The sequence below is a fragment of the Scyliorhinus canicula genome, chromosome 6 (genome assembly GCF_902713615.1).
Source record: "Scyliorhinus canicula chromosome 6, sScyCan1.1, whole genome shotgun sequence".
NCBI classification, from domain to species: domain Eukaryota; kingdom Metazoa; phylum Chordata; class Chondrichthyes; order Carcharhiniformes; family Scyliorhinidae; genus Scyliorhinus; species Scyliorhinus canicula.
This window is the reverse complement of record NC_052151.1, coordinates 183,725,342-183,740,215: the sequence shown is the minus strand read 5'-3', so window position 1 is coordinate 183,740,215 and position 14,874 is coordinate 183,725,342. Positions and strand designations below refer to the sequence as shown.

The 14,874-nt window shown below is 44.9% G+C and overlaps 1 protein-coding gene and 1 non-coding gene across 2 annotated transcripts in view; one reads left to right on the top strand and one right to left on the bottom strand.

Moving 5' to 3' along the window:
• Positions 1–14,874, top strand: part of pgbd5 (piggyBac transposable element derived 5) — an 86,344-nt gene that overhangs the window by 28,448 nt on the left and 43,022 nt on the right. The gene's annotated exons all lie outside the window — the stretch shown is intronic.
• On the bottom strand, positions 12,619–12,722 carry LOC119968074. The gene has a single exon (XR_005461106.1). It is a non-coding gene; the product is annotated as a U6 spliceosomal RNA (small nuclear RNA).

Sequence of the window (14,874 nt, the reverse complement as noted above, 5' to 3'; positions counted from 1 at the left end):
ATTATCTTTCGAGCGAAGGGAAAAAAAATTTCTCTTCCCTGGCAGTTGTTCAAAGTGCCACTACATTTTTATGTTCAAGGTGATTCATAAAGCATACATGAATGTTTTATTTTTGAAAAGAAGAGACTATTTGTTCTGCAAGTACAATCAATAGAAACCTATTATTGGCAGAAACTGGTAGTGAGCCTGCCAAGCCTTAAAATAGATACTGATCAGTTTATTGTCCAGCTCTCTTCAATTAAAAGGCTGAATCATTGCTCGGCAGAGAGGCTAGGCAAAAAATTCATTCAGCAAGAGGTTCATTAATATATTTGCGAGAACAACTCGGCAAAGAAACCCAGTAGACATAAGAACATAAGAACTAGGAGCAGGAGTAGGCCATCTGGCCCCTCGAGCCTGCTCCGCCATTCAATTAGATCATGGCTGATCTTTTGTGGACTCAGCTCCACTTTCCGGCCCGAACACCATAACCCTTAATCCCTTTATTCTTCAAAAAACTATCTATCTTTACCTTAAAAACATGTAATGAAGGAGCCTCAACTGCTTTACTGGGCAAGGAATTCCATAGATTCACAACCCTTTGGGTGAAGAAGTTCCTCCTAAACTCAGTCCTAAATCTACTTCCCCTTATTTTGAGGCTATGCCCCCTAGTTCTGCTGTCACCCGCCAGTGGAAACAACCTGCCCGCATCTATCCTATCTATTCCCTTCATAATTTTAAATGTTTCTATAAGATCCCCCCTCATCCTTCTAAATTCCAACGAGTACAGTCCCAGTCTACTCAACCTCTCCTCATAATCCAACCCCTTCAGCTCTGGGATTAACCTAATGAATCTCCTCTGCACACCCTCCAGCGCCAGTACGTCCTTTCTCAAGTAAGGAGACCAAACTGAACACAATACTCCAGGTGTGGCCGCACTAACACCTTATACAATTGCAACATAACCTCCCTAGTCTTAAACTCCATCCCTCTAGCAATGAAGGACAAAATTCCATTTGCCTTCTTAATCACCTGTTGCACTTGTAAACCAACCTTCTGTGACTCATGCACTAGCACACCCAAGTCTCTCTGAACAGCGGCATGCTTTAATATTTTATCGTTTAAATAATAATCCCGTTTGCTGTTGTTCCTACCAAAATGGATAACCTCACATTTGTCAACATTGTATTCCATCTGCCAGACCCGAGCCCATTCACTTAACCTATCCAAATCCCTCTGCAGACTTCCAGTATCCTCTGCACTTTTCGCTTTACCACTCATCTTAGTGTCATCTGCAAACTTGGACACATTGCCCTTGGTCCCCAACTCCAAATCATCAATGTAATTGTGAACAATTGTGGGCCCAACACTGATCCCTGAGGGACACCACTAGCTACTGATTGCCAACCAGAGAAACACCCATTTATCCCAACTCTTTGCTTTCTATTAATTAACCAATCCTCTATCCATGCTACTACTTTACCCTTAATGCCATGCATCTTTATCTTATGCAGCAACCTTTTGTGTGGCACCTTGTCAAAGGCTTTCTGGAAATCCAGATATACCACATCCATCGGCTCCCCGTTATCTACTGCACTGGTAATGTCCTCAAAAAATTCCACTAAATTAGTTAGGCATGACCTGCCTTTAACGAACCCATGCTGCGTCTGCCCAATGGGACAATTTCTATCCAGATGCCTCGCAATTTCTTCCTTGATGATAGATTCCAGCATCTTCCCTATTACCGAAGTTAAACTCACTGGCCTATAATTTCCTGCTTTCTGGCTACCTCCTTTTTTAAACAGTGGTGTCACGTTTGCTAATTTCCAACCCACCGGGACCACCCCAGAGTCTAGTGAATTTCGGTAAATTATCACTAGTGCATCTGCAATTTCCCTAGCCATCTCTTTTAGCACTCTGGGATGCATTCCATCAGGGCCAGGAGACTTGTCTACCTTTAGCCCCATTAGCTTGCCCATCACTCCCTCCTTAGTGATAACAATCCTCTCAAGGTCCTCACCTGTCATAGCCTCATTTCTATCAGTCGCTGGCATGTTATTTGTGTCTTCCACTGTGAAGACCGACCCAAAAACCTGTTCAGTTCCTCAGCCATTTCCTCATTTCCCATTATTAAAACTCCCTTCTCATCCTCTAAAGGACCAATATTTACCTTAGCCACTCTTTTTTGTCTTATATATTTGTAAAAACTTTTACTGTCTGTTTTTATATTCTGAGCAAGTTTACTCTCATACTCTATCTTACTCTTCTTTATAGCTTTTTTAGTAGCTTTCTGTTGCCCCCTAAAGATTTCCCAGTCCTCTAATCTCCCAGCAATCTTTGCCACTTTATATGCTTTTTCCTTCAATTTGATACTCTCCCTTATTTCCTTAGATATCCACGGTCGATTTTCCCTCTTTCTTCCGTCCTTCCTTTTTGTTGGTATAAACCTTTGCTGAGCACTGTGAAAAATCGCTTGGAAGGTTCTCCACTGTTCCTCAACTGTTCCACCATAAAGTCTTAGCTCCCAGTCTACCTTAGCTAGTTCTTCTCTCATCCCCTTGTAATCTCCTTTGTTTAAACACAAAACACTAGTATTTGATTTTACTTTCTCACCCTCCATCTGTATTTTAAATTCCACCATATTGTGATCGCTCCTTCCGAGAGGATCCCTAACTATGAGATCATGAATCAATCCTGTCTCATTACACAGGACAAGATCTAGGACCGCTTGTTCCCTCGTAGGTTCCATTACATACTGTTCTAGGAAACTATCGCGGATACATTCTATAAACTCCTCCTCACGGTTGCCTTGACCGACCTAGACGTTCTCTACTTAAATAGCTTTTGCTAAGGCATTGCACAAGAGGCTCCTCTAAGATCAAAGCCTCTGTTATTAGTGGGAATGTATTTAGCTGAATTGAGGGATATGCTGTTGGAACTTTCCATCTTGCATTTATCAACGCAGACCAAGACTGCCAAATTTCAAGGGAACAATTTATTCTCCATTAGATGAGGGGTGCTGATTTTCTACCATGGTGAATGCACCAGGAAACTATTGTCCCCATGCTTTTGTTTATTCAAAAAAGGTCTGGACACATTCCTTTTGCATGCAGAAGGCAAATCCTGATGAGTGCAAGCATGTCTATTTTTTTCAGCAATTGTCAAGTTCTGTACTTCCAAGTAAACTTGGCATAACACACAAGCCCTCTGACTGGGCAGACATTCCTGAGGTGGTCTCCCTTAATATTGAGAACGGCTGTTTTAAATTATATTGTGAGTTTAGTTTTTGTTGACAGCCAGATTCGTGGATCTGAAGAGGAGTAATTACAATACAGCTTTCTTCACATTACAAGTGAAGTAAAACCAAGTTGAGGCAGTGATAATTAATGTCATTGGATTTGAGGTCACCCTGCATTGATGGTTTTAACAAAAAAAACCATGTTAATTACATTATTAAACAAATAGAATGAGAATCCCTCAAGCTTCTACTGATTATATGCAAGCGTTTTAATTTTGCATCAGATTTGATTCACATCACTGTCAATTGTTAAAAATCTCTGTTTTTAAAAAAATATAAATTTAGAGTACCCAATTATTTTTTTTTTCAATTAAGGGGCACTTTAGCATGGCCAATCCATCTAACCTGCACATCATTGGGTTGTGGGGATGAAACCCACGCAGACACGGGGACAATATGCAAACTCCACACGGACAGTGACCCAGGGCTAGGATTCGAACCCGGGTCCTCAGCGCTGCAGTCTCCGTGCTATCCACTGCGCCATCGTGCTACCCTATTCCCTGTTTTTTTTTACACGTTTCCTTCAGAAGGAAGAGAACCCAGCATGAGCTTAGGATTTGGCTCTAAAATGGCCCTAATTGCTACTCGAAGGCTATACTGCCCTGCCACAAGGGGTTACACCTATTATTCTTTGTATTGTGATGTGCATTAAAGAATTGAGTTTGTGCTTGTCATGAGACCCCATAACTGAGTACAGATACCATAGTGATTGTGTTCCAATCGCCCTCATCTTTTTCCATTTTAATATGAGAACCAATCTCCAGATAATGAGCAATACATTGGCTGGAGATATTCATCAATTACTATGAGCAGGCAAATAATGATGCAGTGGCCTACGGGACATCCTAGTAGGAAGCTGTCAATGTTTTAGGCTATACTCGAGTCAAAAATAGAGAGAGATAAGCAATTGTTCATGTGGGGCTTGGTTTCATCAGCTGGAGACAAGGCACAAAACTTTCTCATTAGAGAAATGTTCAATAAAGAATAAATGTTGCTTTAACATCACAAGCAAAACAAACAGAATTAATGCTGTTTTGATCAAGGCAGTGAAGGAGAAGATTGTTAGCTAGACACTTGAAACAGGTAAGTGATTAGGATAGGGATAAGGAGCTGCAGTCAGATTCTAAATTTAACTGGTGATTTAATGAACTCGGCAACTGCCTTGGCTAATCTGGGTAATATTTCTTTCTTTTTCTTGGGTATCTTATGAATTGAACAATCTTTGAAATGATATCAAATCAATAGCAGTATGCCAAGGATCTTTCAGAGATGAAAAAGACAAAGGGAGTAGTGCACAAGGGCAGGTCATGGCTTGGATAGATGCACAAATTAAGGACAATATTACTGACCGACTTTGATGTGGGATTGCCAGTGCTCGAGCGCATTTGACTTCGTTGTTGGTAGTTGGTACCCTACTGCTCCAGTAGACCTAGTCTTCAATTTTGACTGGAAACCGCGACCAAAGTTACTCATGTGCAACTGGTCCTTCTGCATATTGCATGCAATGACCATGTCAGTAAACACTTCACAAAACGCTGAGGAAATGCCCCTTGAACCATTACAACCCTTTTGTTGGTTACTGAGAAGGCACTTGTTAGTGTGAATTCGATACCCTGGGGAAATTCACCATCAGTTCCATTAAGTTGTAAGAATTCCAAATGGCTATCTATAGTTATATTCAATAACACCCTCTCCACTTTCTATGAGCTGGGAAGATGTCAGATGTGATTTAATGGCCATGTTGCACCCGAAAGCAGCTTGCCGTGCGCAGCATGACTGAGAAGCCGGGAGACCCCACTCCTGGGATTTACTAGTCTCCCTATGCCTCACAAGACCTAACTCAATTTCGCTAGATGTTGTGATGTGAATCCTGCCCGTTGTGGGCAGGGTCCCTTTTTAGCAAATCTGCATATTAAAGCGAGGCAGTTCGTCTCACTTTTTAATGTGCAGATTTCGGAGGTACCCGAGGCATGGGATCAATCTCCTTCGCCTCGGAGACCTCACTCGAGCGCCGTTCGGTAACGACCTCCACAAAAAGGACCAGACGGAGGGCACACTGTGGCCCCCAGATGCATGCCCTTTGGGCAGGGTGGCAACCTGGTACTCAAACTGAGTGGCTTGCTCGGCCTTTTCAGTGGGGTGCAGTTAAGAGTCAACCACATTGCTGTGTAGGTCTGGACTCACATGTAGGCCAGACTGGTTAAGGACAGCAGATTTCCTTCACTGAAGGACATTAATGAACCAGATGGGTTTTTATGACAATCGGCAATGGTTTCATGGTCATTGTAGAATTCACATGTCACCATCTGCCGCGTGGGTTTTGAACCCGGGACCCCAGAGCATTACCCTGGGTCTCTGGATTACTAGTCTAGTGACAATACCACTACGCCACCACCCTCCCATAGTGTGTTGAGGTTTTGGGGTTGGGCGTTGCTTCGGGGCCTCTGAGATCGGGCTATCAGGGAAGCAAAGGCCAAAACATCGGCCTCTTTCTCCCCCTAGACTCCCGGGTCTTCCGAAACCCCTGGACTCATCACCACCCTTGTTTTTAGCACCTGGGGCATGATCCCCGCAAATCCCTCCCAGTACCCCCTCAGCTTAGGGCATGCCCAAAACAAGTGAACGTGGTTTGCTAGTCCTAGCGCATTTGTCCTCTATCCCAAAGAATTTGCTCATCCGAGCCACCGTCATATGGGCCCGGTGAACGACCTTAAATTGAATCAGCCCGAGCCTAGCACATGTCGCGGTCGAATGTACCGCATTCAGGGCCTCTGCCTACAGCCCGTCCTCCATTCCCCCGCCTAGCTCCTCCTCCCATTTAAGTTTCAGTTCCTCTGTCTGGGACCCTTCCTCCCTCATGAACACCTTATAAATACCCGAGACTCTACCCTCCCCTTCTTCCCCCCCTAGAGACTATTCTGTCTAGGATCCCCATTGGCGGGAGGCGTGGGAAAGATGGGACCTGTCTACGAACAAAGTCCCGCAACTGTAGGCACCTAAAATAATTTCCCCTTACCAGCCCAAATTTCTCCTCCAAGCTCCTCAAACTCGCGAAGCTCCCTTCCAGGAACATATCGCCCACCCTTCCCACCCCCGCCCGCCGCCATACTCGGAACCCTCCATCCATACTCCCGGGGGCAAACCGATGATTGTCGCAGATTGGCGCCCAAACCGACGCCCCCGTCTCCCCTACATTCCTCCTCCACTGGCCCCATATCCGCAGGGTCGCCACCACTACCGGGCTGGTGGTGTACTTGGCCGGCGGCAGCGGTAGAGGAGCCGTGACCAGGGCTGCCAAGCTGGAGCCCCTGCATGAAGCCGCCTCCACCCGCTCCCAGATAGACCCCGTACCCACCATCCACTTCCTTATCATAGCGCTGTTGGCCGCCCAGTAATAATTAATCAGACTCGGCAAAGCCAGCCCTCCCTCGCTGCGGTTCCTCTCCAACATCGCCTTCTTCACCCGCGGGGATTTTCCCGCCCAGACAAAGCTCATGATCATCCTGTTAACTCTTTTGAAGAAGGACTATGGAACAAAGATCGGGATGCACTGAAAAATGAACAGAAATCTAGGGAGGATTGTCATCTTTACAGTCTGCACCCTCCCTGCCAGCGACAGCGGGAGTGCATCTCATCTCCGAAACTCTCCTTTCATTTGCTCCACCACCCTGGCCAAATTTAACTTGTGCAGCCTGCCCCAGTCTCCTGCCACCTGGATTCCCAAATACCGGAAATTTTCCTCAACCAGCCTAAACGGTAGCCCTCTCAATCTGTTCTCCTGGCCCCTTGCCTGTACCACAAACATTTCACTCTTGGCCGTATTTAATTTGTATCCTGAGAACTGGCCGAACTTCCTGAGCATTCCCAGTATACTTCCCATCCCGGCCACTGGGTCCGACACGTACAGGAGCAGGTCGTCTGCGTAAAGAGAGACCCTATGTTCTACCCCGCCCCTCACCATCCCCTTCCATCCCTCTGCGGCTCTCAGCGCAATCGCCAGCGGCTCTATGGCCAGCGCAAACAGCAGCGGGGAAAGCGGGCAGCCCTGTCTGGTCCCTCGGTACAACCTAAAGTACTCCGACACCTCTATTAGTCCTGACGTGGCCCTCGGGGCCTGATATAATAATTTGATCCAATCCACCAATCCCTCCCCGAACCCAAACCGTCCGAGCACCTCCCATAGATCGTCCCACTCCACCCGGTCAAAGGCCTTCTCGGCGTCCATTGCCACCACTGCCTCCACCTCCCTTGGCTCTGTGGGCCCCAATTGAAATCAACTCCCCCTGCACTACTGCCTTTAGCGCCTCCCACAGGGTCGCCGCTGAGACCGCCCCCGTGTCATTCACCTGCAAGTAATTTTGCATACACCTCCGAAGCCTCTCACAGATCCCCTCCTCCGACAGCAGTCCCACGTCTAGCCTCCATTGCGGGCGTTGGTAGCTCGCTCCCCCGATCTGCAGGTCCACCCAGTGCGGGGCATGGTCTGAGATAGTAATTGCCGAGTATTCCGTGTTCTTTACCTCCCCTATACAATTCCTGCTTCGTACGAAGAAATCTATCCTAGAATATACTTTATGGACGTGCGAGTAAAACGAGTAGCCCCTTCCTGTCGGCTGTCTATCTCTCCAGGGGTCCACTGCCCCCATTTGCTCTATAAACCATTTCAGCTCCCTTGCCATTGCTGGGAGTCTACCCGTTCTGGGACACGACCGATCCAAAGCCGGGTCAAGGACCATGTTAAAGTCCCCCCCCCATTATTAGCCTGCTAGAGTCCAGGTCCGGGATCTTCCCCAGCACTCTTTTAATGAAGTCCACGTCATCCCAGTTCGGGGCATATATATTCACCAGCACCACTCTTCTCCCCTCCAGTCTGCCCCGTACCATCAGGTTACTGCCCCCCCTGTCTGCGGCTATGCCCTCCGCCTCAAATTGCACCCGCTTGTTGATTGCCACCCCCCTGGACTCCGAGTCCGAGTGTAAGACCTGTCTAATCCAGCCCTTCCTTAACCTGGTCTGGTCAGACACTTTCAGATGTGTCTCCTGCAACATAATTACGTCCGCCCTCGGAGCCCGAAAGTGCGCGAACACCCACGCCCTCTTAACCGGCCCATTCAGACCCTTGACGTTCCAGGTGATCAGCCTGGTCGGGGGGCACATCCCACCCCCCCACCACGCCGGTCAGCCATAGCCTTTCTCGGGCTGGCCCGTACATCGCGCCATTCCTGGCCCGCCCTTTGGCTGCCTCCACCCTCAACCTCCTTTCCAGTGCCTATTTCAAGTCCCTCCCACGTCAGCAGAACAACCCCCCCCCCCCCCCCCCCCCCCCACCTGACTCCCTTGACTAGCCAATCTGCTAGCCCGGTGACTCAACACTCCGGCGCCTCCCTGTCTCATTCCCATTGTTTCCCCGTCCTCCTCCCCACTCCCCGGCGCCCCATCCCCCTCTCCAACCCACTGGAGCAAGTCGGCTCCAGTGTCCTCCGCGAGCTGCACAAAAAGTACAAATCCGCCCAAAAAGGAAAAACAGAAAAAAGAGGAAAAGACAAAAAAAACCTGAGAAAAAAAAGAGAACCCCCCCAAACCAATGTCCATGAACAAAGGAAAGAGTCCCAAATGTTCCGCTTGGCACCTTTGGCCTAGCAAACAGTTGAACAACAGTCCAGGCCCATTCGGCGTACCTTCCCACGGTAATCCTCGGGCCCTAATTCGCGTCAGTGGGGCCTCTTTTCGGGACCAGCCCCTGATCATCGTATCTTTTAAAACAACTTCTCATCACCCTCTTCCTCATAAGCTCATTTTTAAAAACAATTGGTGTTCAACTATGGTCTTTAAAAATTCCAGTCATGATTTTTCTTGTAAATAGTAAACTATTGGAATCTATTTCAACTTGTGCACTAATTGCTGCGCCCACTCCATTAATTCTGCCCTTTGCATGGGATTTGAATTCACATGTTACCTCAATCCCACTTGAGTTTTCTGATCTGTGCTGGAGGTGTGTATTGAAAGCCAGATGGCATCATTATTTCAGCTGGGTAGTATGCATTTAGGCTGCTGCAAGTGAAACTGTGATTATATAAAGTGTCACTACAGCAGAGTAAACTAATTGCTAATAACTATCTTGCTGACAAATGTCTCCAAGACAACGACAATCTTTAAATAGAACATACCCCTTCCCACCTGTTTTTTTTAAAAAAGCATCTGTGTTTAATGTTTAATGCTTTGTTTTGCTCATGGACGTGTTAATGGAATACCTTTCATCTTGGACAGTAAAGTGTTAACATCAAGCGTGCGTAGGTTATAACAATTAGGTAACTCTATCCCACATTATATCGTCTACAATCTCCAATGACTGTCCTTAGTACATCAGTATGACATTTTTTCTTTCTTCCAATGTCTGTCATCAAGTGTCCTCCAAGGCTATCCGTTTCAAGCTGAATTACATAGAAACATGTAACGCAAAAACAGACAATTCAGCCCAATTGGGCTGTTTGTGCTCCACATGTGCCTCTTTTCTTCATGTGAACCTATCAGCATATTCTTGCTCCCTCATAAAATTGCGTAGCTTCCTGTAAATGTGGCTATGCAATTCTGTTAACCTGAATTACTACTTGTGGTAGTGAGTTCCATATTCACACCACTCCCTATCTCTCTAATTTTCTCCAGCCCTTCTACAAATCCTCATCTCTGCTCAGCTCCAATTCTGGCTTCTTGCGCATCCCTGAATTTCATATCTTCATTAGCAACCATGCCTTCGGTTACCTTGGCCCGAAACTCTGGAATTATCTTGCTAGACCTCGCCACCTCTTTACCTCCTGCGCTCTCCCTCCCTTCCTTTAAGATGCTCCTTAACACCTAACTCTGACCAGGTTTTTAATCACTTGTTCTAATTCTTCCTTATGTGGCTTAGTGTCAGATTTTGTTTGCTAACACTCAGTGAAGCACCTTGGGACTTTTTTCTACTTTTAAGGCAATATATAAACGTAAGGTAAGTCTCTTCTGAATTTCATGTTGGATTTATGGGTTATTATCTTACACTTCAATAGTCTCCCTATGTAGAAACATGCATCTGCTCCACACCTACATTATCCAACCCCTTAGTAAGGGTTGAAGGCTTATTACATTATCCCCAGATCTAGTGAGCATAGAAATAGAAAAATTGAGCGATTTGAATATGTGGTGGATAAGCTTATAAACAAATTGTATGGAATGCTTTTCTTTATTAGGCCAGGCATCGAATACAAAAGCAGGGATGTAATGCTGGATCTGTGCAAAATGCTGGTTAGGCCAAAGCTGTAATTTGTGTACAGTTCTGGTCATTAGAGGAAGGACATAATTGCTCTGTAGAGAGTACTGAGGAGATTTATTAGAATGTTGTTCGGGCTTTAAAACTACAGTGAAGAGGAAAGGTGGGATAGACTCTGGTTATTTTCCTTAGAACAGAGTGAAGCTGAGGGGTAACCTGATTGAGATGTACAAAATTGAGGAGTCTAGATAGGCTGGACAGGAAAGACCGATTTCTCCAAGCTGAGGGGGTGAATTACCAAGGGACATAGATTTAAGGTGATTGGTAGAAGGATTAGAGGGACACGAGGTAGTTTTTTTTTTACCCAGAGGGTGGAGGTCGTCTGGAACTCGCTGCCCGAATTGATGGTGGAGGCAGAAACGCTGAACTCATTTTTTAAAAAGTACCTGGATCGGCACCTGAAGTGTTGCAACCTGCAAGGCTATGAACTAGGTCCTGAGCGGTTAGTTTATTTATTTTTTATTGGCTGGTGCAGACACAATGGGCTGAATGGCCTCTTTATGTGCCTTAATTTCTTTGTGGGTCTGAGGATGCTATGTTATCATTTTCTTTGTACGTGTTTTGAACAACCTATAATGACAGTCAGGGAGCTGGCCATAGACGAACCTGCAGTTAAGTTATACCCTGCCAGCATACATCTTCATCGTGACAACCCTCGTTTCTTTGCATAATATTTTTGGCTGGGTAGAAGAAGTAGATGGTATTGCTGTTTAGGAGAAGCTAATTATATAAATTCAGACACAATTGCAAATAAAAAATAGAATGCATGAACTTGTGAGATCAGAAATGCAGCTATGCATTGAATAGGTTTCTCCTGAAAAATGCTGGTTTGTGTGTAGCAACTGTTTCAGCGATGGGGATTGTAGCCCCTTGATCTGATAGAATGGTGAAGCTAGCCGAAGGAACCAAATTATCCACTCCTGCTCCTATAGAGCTTGCATAAATTACTTGTAGAACAAATGAAAAGGAATTTGTGTGCCCAAGGATTTAGATGTGATGTGAGTTTCACATCGGTAGTCCTGTGAAAAGTAACATAGCCACATCTACGTTATCAGTATGATCTAGGTACTGTGTGGTCAAATTAGCATTTACCTAGGAACTTATTGAGGGTATATCAAGCACTGGATGCAACATAATTTGATTTGCTATTGGGAATATGTTTATAGTCAATACATTAAGAAAGCAGAAATCCATGTAAGCAAAATAGCTACAAGTTTATTTAACTCATCAGTACCAGGCAAAATAATGGAAGTCATTTTATGGAGGAAGAAAGACAACAAATTTGGATTTGTAGGGAATGGTGATTCTTGATAAACTTTTCAAATGTAATACCTATAATAGGAAGATCCACAAATTTTAGTTTTTAATTTTAGAAGCATCTGACAGATCCTCATGAAAGACTAATATTTAAATTGAAAGCCAGAGTAGAAGTTGGGGCCGATTGAGTTAGATAAAATATTGGAAAGAGAGTACTCGTGAGGATTGGTGTCAGACTGGCACAGACTTACTGGGGTCAGTGCTTGGATCTTTGTGTTAATCTACACAAACCTACATCTGGGTGCCAACAATTAGCTTGTCACAGATGTCAGAAAACTTAAATAGAAAAGACACTGAAGATGTGAGTAAAGAGAGTCACTCTGGCTTGATTCTGTCTTTTGAGATTCTTGGCACCGAGATGATTAGTTAATCTTTGGAAGCATAGTCACTCCCAATATTCAATCACAGTTGAGATCGAGAAAGTTTAAATGGAGCGAGCACAATAAATACATTTCCTGCAAAACAGTAAAAGTGAAATACTGTGAATGCTGGAAATATGAAATTAAAAAGAAAATGCTGCCAATACTCAGCAGTGCAGGCACCATAGTTGGAGAGAGGAAGAGTTACCATTTCAAATTGATAACTTTTTGATACTGCTGAAAAAATTTAACAACTAGAAGCAAGTTGAAAGAAAAAGGGGTCAAGAGTTGACGGTGAAAATCTGTAAGACGGAAGGCGTGATTTTGGATGTTTTGCAAAAGATGACATGTTTTTGAAAGTGCAAAATATGGAATACTTCACAAAGTTGTGTGGCACCCTTACGCAGGAAGCATGCTAATCTTTTCTACCATTCCAGTTTTAGTATATCAGCGATGCAAGTCCTTGGGTCGGCTTTTCTGGCCCTGCCCGGTGCTGGGATCACCCGGACCTGCTGGAAGTCAGTGGGCTTTTGGCTGGGCCATCGAATCTTCTGCGGCAGGTTCCACCACAAAGGGAAAATCCTGACCCTTGTTTCTGCATTTAAAAAAAATCTCCTTTGATTCGCCAAATAATAGTTGTCCTGATGGGGAGTGATATGGATTATGACTTTCCCTGTTTTTCAAGGCACACACAAAACATTTCGTTTCTGTTCCCCGAGTTCTGCTCCTATTCACATTTTTGAATGTATTGGTGCAGTTTTTTGTTCTTTCCCAGAACTGGAATATTTCAATGCTTAAGGGCAGCACGGTAGCATGGTGGTTAGCATAAATGCTTCACAGCTCCAGGGTCCCAGGTTCGATTCCCGGCTGGGTCACTGTCTGTGCGGAGTCTGCACGTCCTCCCCGTGTGTGTGTGGGTTTCCTCCGGGTGCTCCGGTTTCCTCCCACAGTCCAAAGATGTGCGGGTTAGGTGGATTGGCCATGCTAAATTGCCCGTAGTGTCCTAATAAAAGTAAGGTTAAGGGGGGGGTTGTTGAGTTACGGGTATAGGGTGGATACGTGGGTTTGAGTAGGGTGATCATTGCTCGGCACAACATCGAGGGCCGAAGGGCCTGTTCTGTGCTGTACTGTTCTATGTTCTATCTCCACCCCTCCCTCACCTTTTCATGGTCCATCTCTGATTTACTTCACTTCCTCAACTTTCTTATCTCTATTTTTGGTGATAGGCTGTTTACCAATAATTACTGATTCCCAACTATTTTGATTGCACTTTATCCCATCTTGCTAGCACTTTCTTCCATTTTCCAAGTTTCTCCTGTTTTTGTTGCATCTGCTCTGATGATGATGATGCATCCGCACCAGTATTTATAAGATCTTTTCCTTAATCCTCAGTTGAGGAAAATCTTCCACTAAGATAGGCCTTCCATTGTGTCCATCTTATTTCCTACACCTGCCAACACACCTTCCATTTCTTCCAGAGCAGCAATAGGGTTTGCATGTTCTCATCTTCCACCTCACCACCCTACAAACTCAATGAATCATCTGTGTCAATTTCCACCACCACCTGCATGATGTCATCACCAAATGGGTATTTTCCTCTCTTTCCCTTCCAACATTCTGGAGGCACCAGTTCAACATCCACTCCCCTTCCCACAGCAGCTTCTTGTGCGGGTAGGGCAGGTTCCCCCTGTGTCTGTGTGTGTTTCCTCCGGGTGCTCCAGTTTCCTCCCACAAGTCCCGAAAGACGTGCTGTTAGGTGAATTGGACATTCTGAATTCTCCCTCAGTGAACCTGAACAGACGCCGGAATGTGGCGACTGGGGGCTTTTCACAGTAACTTCATTGCAGTGTTAATGTCAGCCTACTGGTGACAATAAAGATTATTATTATTATTACTTTGACATCTGTACCCTTGGCGCCTCAATTTGTTCCAATGAAGCTCTGTTGATTAGGCACTTTGTAACCTTCTGAACTCAACATAGAGCCCAACAATTTCAGTTTGTAGCCACTGCTTCCATTTATTTGGGCAGTTGATGTTGGTAATGGTTTTGCAGCTCCTCTGGATCCATCTTTTATTTCTTATGCCATTACCATCTCCTTTTGCAGTGCACCATCATGCTTTTTATCATTTAATCATTCCTGCCTTCCACCTTATCACATTGTTGCTTCGTTCTTTCCTCCCATCCCCCCACATCACTTTCCCCGCCTCGGTACTTATTTTAAAAAGTATTAAATCGTTTTTTCAATTTGGCCAAAAGCTCATCAACGTGAAACGTCAACTCTGTTTTTCTCACTTCACAGCTGCTTCCTCATCTGTATTTGATTTTTGTTTTGAGTAAACTATTTAACTTGTGTTTGGAAAAAAAACCTGAATGTCGCTGGGAGCAATAAAGTTGGTGGCTGAAGTTACTGCCACTTTCTTTTATTGATGATACCCCCCCCAAACCACACACCCCCGGGGGTAGAAATAAAAAAATGTTGATTTTAAATCTGAAACTTGTATCTAAAAGTCCCTTTTTAAAACAAAAAAGGAAGTTTTTTTCTCCTGCATGTTTTCACATAATTTGGATAAAGATTGGAATGTGGAATTTTCCAATCCACCGACAGGACCTTGCACTC